Source organism: Microcaecilia unicolor, chromosome 1 (genome assembly GCF_901765095.1).
Source record: "Microcaecilia unicolor chromosome 1, aMicUni1.1, whole genome shotgun sequence".
Lineage (NCBI taxonomy): Eukaryota > Metazoa > Chordata > Amphibia > Gymnophiona > Siphonopidae > Microcaecilia > Microcaecilia unicolor.
Window position 1 is genome coordinate 452756491 of NC_044031.1, and position 10150 is coordinate 452766640.

The window sequence follows — 10150 nt, forward strand, 5'->3', positions numbered from 1 at the left end:
TTGCCAGTGAACACCTGGATGATGCCGAGAGTGATTGGGAGAAGGTGCTGTGGTCAGATGAGACAAAAATTGAGCTCTTTGGCATGAACTCAACTCGCCATGTTTGGAGGAAGAGAAATGCTGCCTATGACCCAAAGAACACCGTCCCCACTGTCAAGCATGGAGGTGGAAATGTTATGTTTTGGGGGTGTTTCTCTGCTAAGGGCACAGGACTACTTCACCGCATCAATGGGAGAATGGATGGGGCCATGTACCGTACAATTCTGAGTGACAACCTCCTTCCCTCCGCCAGGGCCTTAAAAATGGGTCGTGGCTGGGTCTTCCAGCACGACAATGACCCAAAACATACAGCCAAGGCAACAAAGGAGTGGCTCAGGAAGAAGCACATTAGGGTCATGGAGTGGCCTAGCCAGTCACCAGACCTTAATCCCATTGAAAACTTATGGAGGGAGCTGAAGCTGCGAGTTGCCAAGCGACAGCCCAGAACTCTTAATGATTTAGAGATGATCTGCAAAGAGGAGTGGACCAAAATTCCTCCTGACATGTGTGCAAACCTCATCATCAACTACAGAAGACGTCTGACCGCTGTGCTTGCCAACAAGGGTTTTGCCACCAAGTATTAGGTCTTGTTTGCCAGAGGGATTAAATACTTATTTCCCTCTGCAGAATGTAAATAAATTCATATACTTTCCACAATGTGATTTTCCGGATTTAATTTGTGATGTGCTATCTCTCACTGTTACCAATAACCTACCCTTCAATTATGGGCTGCTCATGTCTTTGTCAGTGGGCAAACTTACAAAATCAGCAAGGGATCAAATACTTATTTCCCCCACTGTATCTCCAAGAACCCCTGGAGGCATCTCCTGCGTATTCACAGCCAAGGGCACGGCTCGTTGAGTCCATCCCTGCTGCTCTGATGTCCCCGCTGGAGAAGTAGCAGCGACGGGGCCTCCTACAACAACCGCAGGGGACATACCAACTTCGGGTGCCCTATAGTGTTGTTCCTTCGGCGTCATCATTCTGCCCCCAGGCCTCGGAGGAGCTGCATATATGGGAGAACTCGGAGACTCCCTCGGTACCTGTCGGATTCATCGAGGCGCTGAAGGTCCCAGTGTGCATAGCACTATCGCGTCCCAAGGTCCCCTGGCGCATCACGGAAGACTCCGGCTCGAGGAGGTGAGTGCGGGGGGCTTCCCCTTTCTCTTTCCCATAACGGGCTCCAGAAAGTTCCGATACGCCAAGAGGCTAATGGCGTTCAGGAGCTGCAAACACACACGTCTGCCTCAGACGCCATCTTGGACGAACCTCTTTCATGTTTTCTTATCTTTAAGCGGGTATTCATCAAGCAAAATTAAGGCCTTAAGTTGTGTTGGCCCTTTAAAGGCAACTTTAAATGACCCTAACCCCACTTGACATACAATACTGCAGTGATTATTTAAGTTGCTGTGGGTTAGACAGTAGTGAGATGCAAAAAGTGCAAAGGCATATCTTGTATTCCATTACTATGCATATACCCTAACACAAGGCACATTGGGGCCCAAACATCAAGATAAAGTAACCCCAGCTTTTTTGGTAGGGGTATTTCAGTATCCGGGCACATCAGGCCTCAAAGGTGCAACCTGATGCTCCCAGAGGCAGGGTCCCTGACACCCCCACCACTTATCCCAACCCACCCTTCGGTCTCAAGACCCACGCGCTCATGCCCAGTCCGGCACCAGCATTAACAGTGAATGTTACATTTATGTTTCAACAGTTTTATTAGTGGCGTTACAAACATCTTATTCACCAAACAATAAACTTAGCTTACAATTGCATAACACGTAACTAACAAAATCAAGCTAAGTAAGCTAACAATTTTGAATGTTACATTTAATAGTGAATTCACTTGGGCATGTTGCTACAAGCTGCTTTGCAGTTTTAATGCTGTATCATTTATTTCTTTGTCAAGTGGTACCTACTACAAGGTGGATATTACATTAAGAGTGAGTTAAGATATTCAACTGTGATACAGGCACTGTGGATGCCAAGACACGGGCTGATTTTTACAATTGGTTTTTGACATCTAGATCAATGCATCTCAACTTTTTATTAATTGACTCAATAGAACTTCCACTGAGGCTTTTAAGCTGCCATACTGCTCCTTTGTTCTCCTCTTTCACTTGAACCAGAGTTTTTACTGCCTGTGTTTCTGCACAAGTCCGGGGATGGGGTGGACCAAATGCTGTTCAAGTTGGATGTCCATAGAGTTTTGATGACTTACCTAGCAAGCACAGAGTTTAGGAGACTGAACTGTTTGTCCTGTTTCAGGGGCCATGTAGAGGGGAAGCAGCTGCTAAAGTCTCGGTTACATAGTGAGTTAAGGTGGCTTATAATTTTTGTGAACAAGGCATACCAGTTGATCTCCATGCACACGCAGGGTCCATGGTCTCCAGATGTGAGCTTTGGCTTTCGTCTGGTTCTGGGTTCCTTTCTTTGATCCCAGGTCCACTTCTCAGGAGCAGTGGGGTTTTGTAGCACAATAATTACAACACACAGGTGTGGCTTTTGTTTACAGCATTGCTTCTGTATGTGTTTGTCCTTCTGTTGGGTTTTAAGTGTGTGTGTGTGGGGGGGGGGGGGGGGGGTGTATATGTGTCCTGTGTCAGAATGTATGAATATCTGAAGGTGTGTGGGGGGTATATATCTGTCTTTCTAATTTGTTTTCAATTGAGTACCTTCATTTCATGAACCCTTGTCCTTGAACTTTTGGAAAGAGTAAACAAGTGATTCACATCTACTCATTCAGTATTTTATAGACATCTATCATATCTCTGCTCAGCTGTCTTCTCCAAGCTGAACAGCCCTAGCTGCTTTAGCCTTTCCTCATAGGAAAGTCAAGTCATCCCATCCCCTTTATCACCCTTCTCTGTACCTTTTCTAATTCTGCTATATCTTTTTTGAGATGGGGTGACCAGAATTGCATAGTTGTTTGAGGTGTGATCACATCCTGGAGCAATACAAAGGCACTATAATATTGTTTTGTTCTCCCTTTCCTAATCTATTTACTTTAGCTGAACCCTGAGCAGAGGGTTTCAAAGTAACAATGACATAGAGCCTGTGCCTGGATGCTGATACCTAATGTGGAACCTACCTTGCATTATGCAGCAAGAGTTTGGGTTCCACTTTCTTAGGTGCAGAAAGATGAATTATGTACTTAGTAATGTTTGGTTCCCTTCATTGTCACTTTGGAACATTTTGCTTGTGTGCCTTTTACTGGAGAAACTTCTCAATGTTTTTCAGTTGGGAAACAAATTAGGCATTGGGGATAATACTCATACTGTTTGAATATTTTTACTGCAGTGATTTGTCTGTTACTCATGTTTGACTTATTTTTGCTGTACAGCACCTTGAATGAATTCCTTCATAAAGGTGGTAAATAAATCCTAATACTTTAAAAATAAATATCAAGAGGTGAGTGCATCAGAGCTCAAACAACTCCTCAGCAAGATTTTACAAGAAGTTTGTTTTTAAACTGGCTAGTCCTCTGGTCAGGTTATTTAATGCAATCCCACTAAGTAAGGAGTTAGCCCCCGTGTTGTTGGGGGTGGGAGTTAAATGATTCCAAAACTAAGGAAAGACCAATCCATATGTAGCTCATGTATGCCTATCTCCTTATTAAATCTTATCATAAAATGTTAGTAAAAGTTCTGGCCAATAGAATTATTAGTGATTGCAGTGTACTTGATACATATAAAAAGGTTTGTTAATCTCGTCTGGGGGGGGGGGGGGGGGTGTAAGGAAGAGAGACACCATCTATGTCGTTCACTATTGATGCTGAAAGGGCATTCATGAAGAAAACCTTGTACTAGTTTTTGTGTGTGGATTCAGGAAATGTACAGTAAGCCACAAGTGCAGATTAGAGATAAGGGTACAATGATTGGTCTTGGAAGGGGTATCCTATCTCATCATTATTTACTATCATAATGGAACCTTTTGAAGTGAGAATTTGAAAGAATAAGGATGTGAAAGGGATAGGGCTGAAGTTCAAGATTACCCTATATGCAAATGTTGTGTTTATGATTACTAACCCAAGATTCTATCTCCTGGTACTAGTGAAGATGACTGCTTTTTGTCAAGAGTCAGGCTTTAAATGAACATAAAAATCTGAAGCTCTACAGATAAATCCGGGAGATGGGAAAGAGCCATCACAGAGAGAGGTATTTCAAGTGGGCAAAGGAGTGCATCATTTAGCTGGGAGTTAAGGTGGTGGCAAATGCAGAGCAAGTACTGACTAAATTACTCCCTGACATCAACAAAAACTTGCAAGGGTGAGCAGGTGCAAACTTCACCTGGTTGGGCAGAAAGGCTAATGTAAAAATGAATATTGTGCACAGGCTGATGTATATAAGAGGGGCATTTTTGATATTACATCTATGTCCCTTTTTAATACAGCAAAACACTTTTTTTTTTTTTTTTTTAAATGGCCACATGCTAGATGTTTTTGGCTCTATGCGTTTATCTTCCCTGTCCATTTTTGAGAAGAAACATCTAAGTTAAAAACACACATAATCAAGCCATTGGATTTAAGAGGAGCCAGCATGCTTAGTAGACTGGACACCCAGTCATCCCAGGACAGCAGTGGGGCAGACTAGGGAGTACTGCAGTGGACTTCACATAAAAGCTTCTAGGTACACAATGGCCATTACCTGTATATTGGGGAGGGCCTCAAAACCTGTACACCACTACACTAGCTCTTATGGCTGATGGTGTCACCTATATGTGGGTACAATAGACACTTGGTGTGTGGGAGGGCTCACACTTTCCACCACAAGTGTAACAGATAGAGTAGGGTATGGGTCTTCTCTACAGTGCACTACACTGATCACTAGACTAGGCACCTGCTTGCTGCTCTATTAGGACTGGCCATAACATTTGAAGCCATCATAGAGGCTGGTACGTACTGTTTTTCACATCTTTGTGGGGGTGGGTGGGAAGGGGGCCAGTGACCATGGGGGGGAGTAAAGGGGGGGCATGCCTGACTCCCTCCAGTGGTCACCTGGTCATTTAGGGCACCTTTTTGTGCCTTATTCATTCTAAAAACAGGTCTAGACCAAAATGTTAAAATTGTTGCCCTGGATGTCTTTGTTTTTTCATAATTTGTGAAAGAAGATGAAGAGCTAACAAGTTTCACCAAGTTGAAAGATAAGTTTTACTAAAATAACTAGGATGTCCTACACTGAATGCAGGTTAGACACTACATTACTACTACTTATTTCTAAAGTGCTACTAGATGTACACAGTGCTGTACACTTGAACATGAAGAGACAGTCCCTGCTTGACAGAGCTTACAATCTAATTAGGACAGACAAACAAGAGATAAGGGAATATTAAAGTGAGGATGATAAAATAAGGGTTCTGAACAAGTGAATAAGGGTTAGGAGTTAAAAGCAGCATCAAAAAGGTGGGCTTTTAGCTTAGATTTGAAGACAGCCAGATATGGAGCTTGACATACCGGCTCAGGAAGTCTATTCCAGGCATATGGTGCAGCAAGATAAAAGGAACGGAGTCTGGAGTTAGCGGTGTAGGAGAAGGGTGCAGATAAGAGAGATTTACCCAGTGAACGGAGTTCCCGGGGAGGAATGTGGGGAGAGATGAGAGTGGAGAAGTACTCAGGAGCTGCAAAGTGAATGCACTTATAGGTAATAGGAGTTTGAACTGTATGCAGAAACAGATAGGAAGCCAGTGAAGTGACTTGAGGAGAGGGCTAATATGAGCATAATGACACTGGCGGAATATTAGTCATGCAGCAAACTTTTGAACAGATTGAAGAGGAGAGAGAGATGGCTAAGTGGGAGACCTGTGAGAAGCAAGTTGCAATAATCTAAGCGAGAGGTGATAAGAGTGTGGATGAGGGTTCTGGTAGTGTGCTCAGAAAGGAAAGGGTGAATTTTGCTGATATTATAGAGAAAGAAACAGGTTTTGTCTGCTGAACATGTGCAGAGAGGGAGGAGTCGAGATGACCCCAAGGTTACGAGCTGATGAGACAGGAAGGATGAGAGTGTTATCCACAGACATAGAGAATGGGGAGGAGGAGAGGTTGGTTTAGGGGGAAAGATAAGAAGCTCAGTCTTGGTCATGTTTAGTTTCAGATGGCGCTGAGACATCCAGGCAGCAATGTCAGACAGGCAGGCTAATACTTTGGCCAGGATTTTGGCTGAGATTTCTGGTGTGGAGAGGTAGATCTGGGAGTCATCAGCATAAAGATGATACTGAAAACCATGGGATGAGATCAGAGTACCAAGGGAAGAAGTATAGATGGAGAAAAGAAGAGGTCCCAGGACAGATCCCTGAGGTACACCAACTGACAGTGGGATAGAAGTACAGGAGGATCCACTAGAGTATACACTAAAGGTATGCTGGGAGAGATAAGAAGAAAACCAGGAAAGAACAGAGCCCTGAAATCCAAGTGAGGACAGCATATCAAGGAGTAGGCTGTGATCACCAGTGTCAAAAGCAGCAGATAGATCGAGAAGGATGAGGATAGAATAGAGACCTTTGGATCTGGCCAGGAACAGATCATTGGAGACTTTAGCAAGCGCTGTTTCAGTTGAATGAAGGGGGTGAAAGCCAGATTGAAGTGGATCAAGAATAGCTTGAGATGAAAGAAAGTCAAGGCGACGGCGGTGAACAGCATGTTCAAGTATCTTGGATAGGAAAGGGAGGAGGGAGATGGGGTGATAGTTGGAAGGACAGGTAGGGTCCAATGAAGGTTTTTTAAGGAGTGGTGTGACTACGGCATGTTTTGAAGGCATCAGGAACAGTTGCAGTGGACAGTGAAAGATTGAGGATATGACAGATAAAAGGGATGACAGTAGGAAAGATAGTGTTAAGTAGATGGGTGGGAATAGGATCAGAGGAACAGGTAGTTAATTTCGAGGAGGAAATAAGATGTGTAGTTTCCTCTTCAGTGATTTCAGAAAAGGAGGCAGGGGTTGGAGGGTTGAGAGAATGGACTAAAGAAAGGAGAGGTGGAGGTGACCTGGTTGAGAATTCAAGTTTAATCTTGTGAACCTTATCATGAAAGTACTCAGCCAGAGTCTGGGGGGAAAGTGAAGGGGGAGTTGGAGATGAAGGCACTTTGAGGAGAGAGTTCAGTGTGGCAAAGAGACTTGATGTCGAGGGTTTGAGCCAAGAGAATTTGTCAACTGGATGTAATAGTCCTGTTTGGCAAGTAAAAGAGCAGACTGAAAGGAGGTCAGCAAGAATTTGAAATGTATGAAGTCAGCATAGGCACAGGATTTCAGCCAAAGGAACGTAGGTAGCAGATTCTAGAGGTCAGCCAAGGCTGGGGTTTGGTACATTTTACAGAACGGGGAATGGGAAAAGCGAGAGTATCCAGAGCAGAGGAGAGAACAGTATTATAGGAAGAGACAGACTTAGATAACATCGTGGTAGAGAAGAGATTTGAAACATAAATTCAAAGGAGATCTGGGAGCTAAACTAAATTCGAGAAGATAGTGGCTAAGTAACAAAAAATGTTTAAAAGGGCTCCTATAGCAGATCTATACTACTCTAACGGCCCCTTTAAAATCTCCACCAGATCACAGCAAAGTGTGAGAGGCAGATCTGAAACAGGAGGAAGAGATTAATTGGCCAGAAATTTTTAGAGCTACAACAGCTAAGCTTACAATATCAACCAATCTCCAGGAAGAAGAGTATAACATTCTTTATAGAGCATGTCACTCCCACACATGCTGTATGCAGAGATGATTTCAGAATGGAAGTGCCGGAGAAGCTGTGAGAAAAGAGGAGGAGATGATTTCCACATGTGGGGAGTATGTGTGGATCAAGAGATTCTGGGAGAAATTTTGGGGGCAGGTCATTAACAGATATACTTGATAGAATAGTTAGACTGGACCAAGAATGTGCTTGCTAAACATACCAGCAGATGGTTTTGATCATTATGGAAGTAAACTTATTGCCCTTGGTTTCTTGGCAGCTAGGTGCTCTTTGGAAGCATGCTAGTCTGCCTTCCAAACAACTTTGAATCAAATGTATCTGGGACATTTATAGCATAAGCAAGATCACTGTGCTGGCATCAGACCATGAAAATGTTTGCTAAAATTTGGGGACCCTTCAAATGTTGGCAAAGCAATAGGAGGGAAAGGGGTGGGGAGGGTGTGATAATTTGAAAATTGTGTTACTGCTAGCCAAATGGATTTGATTCCCCTTTTCACAGGACAGAGCATCTATAATAGGGCACCCAGAAAATTAAGGAATAGAAACGAGACTTGATCTCATGCAGAACAGAACTCTTATTCCTATTGTGAATTCTCAGAATTCTATATTTACTCCCATACCATGTGTGCTTATAAATGCTAGGTTAGTTTGCAATAAGTTAGATATAATCACGAAGTTAATTGGTGATTCTGACTATGGAATTGTTTTTATTACTGAGATATGGTTTACTTAGACAGAAGGTCCGAACTAACAGTTTTTGTGCCCTCCAGGTTATAAAATTGAATACTGCTCTCGAGCGATTCAAAAGGATGGTGGTGGTGTGGTACCATACAAGGTCTGTAAAGTTCATCTCAAGTCACTCAGTAAACAGGATTGGATATTTATGATTCCTCAGCGACCCTCCAGACCGGTCAAGACGCTTGGGTTATGCACTCCTACCAGCAGAGGGAGACTCAGAACATTGAACTTTGCACACTGTATAATGTAACCTGTGCAGAACCCTAGCCATCCAGTATTTCTCAGTCTCCAGCTGTCACGTCTGTGGCCGTGACCACCCTCAGACTTACCTTATTTCTGGGGGCCAGCTTCTAAGCTGGCTTCTGCCTATCCTTTCTGGAGTAGTTTTTCTTCTGTATGCTGGCTGCTTCCAGCATGGCTCTAATTACTCCACTCTACTGCACCTGGGGGTGCTGCCTGAGTTAGCTCTACCTCTGTCTCCAGCCTGGCTCTGTTTGCTCCTCTGTGCTGCACCTAGGTATTCTAAGTCTCTCTATGTTCTGTGTGCGCTCTGCCTGCTCCTTGGTTTGTGCTCCTCTCACCCGCTGGTGGCCAGAGCCAGTGGCTGCCATAGTTTGTCTTGCTGTTCCTACTCGTTCCAGACTTTGGTCCGGCTCTTCCAGGCTGCTGGACTTGTCTCTCTTGTTTGTGCCTGGACAGCCTCCGTAGTTGCTTACTGATGGCTGCAGCTGCTCCTCAGGTGTTGAAGGGCTTTATTAATCACTTAGAGACTGCAGCCTTTGCCTTTGTATCGTCTAAGGTCACTGGTATGTTAGAGTGCTCTGTGCACTGCTACCTTGTCCAGTTCAGTGTGAGTTTCTAGCTTGTTACTAGTATCTTGGGCATAGCTTTTCTTGTTGGCTTGCGTACAGCTTTACTAGTTCTCCTGTGTGTTGTGTTGTGTGAGTTTCTAGCTTGGGCATAGCTTTCTTGTTAGCTTGTGTACAGCTTTACTAGTTTTCTTGTGTTTAGTTTTCTGGTTGTCCCGTGTGTGTTTTCCTTTGCTTCTGGAGCTTCAGCCCTAGTCCTGTCCGCTGCCAGTACTCCTTGCTACTGGAGCTCCAGCCATAGTCTTGCTACTTGACCTGACCATTGCCTGAATCTGACTACTCTCTGTCTGAACCCCGATACTTACTGCCTGCCCCGACTACTGCCTGAACCCCGATTCTTGCTGCCTGCCCCAATTACTGCCTGAACCCCGATACTTGCTGCCTGCTGCCTGACCTGACTACTGCCTGAACCCGGATATTCTCTGCCTGTGGCCAGACCTGACTATTGCTGGAACCCGGACATTCCCTGCCTGTCTGCCTTGCTTTCGCCTAGGTGCCTGGGGGCACTTCTGTATCCTGATTCCTGTTGTTCCTGCTTGCTAGTTCCAGTTCCGATTTTCCTGTAAGCCCTGCCGGCTGCCCGAACCTGAGGGCTCAACCCTCGGGGAACGATGGCTAAGCATAGGTGAAGCCTAGGTTCAGTGGGTTCCTGTCCAGCGGGTTCCAGTCCAGTCTAGTGCGATCCAGTCCTGTGTATTCCAGTGCAGAACTCCAGTCCGGGGTTCCAGTCCAGCCTTGCCTCGTCTCTGCTTTGAAGGTGACCTTGCCTGCCACTGCCGCTCCACGGTAGTGGTCCAAGGGCTCACAAACCCAGTGCTTCC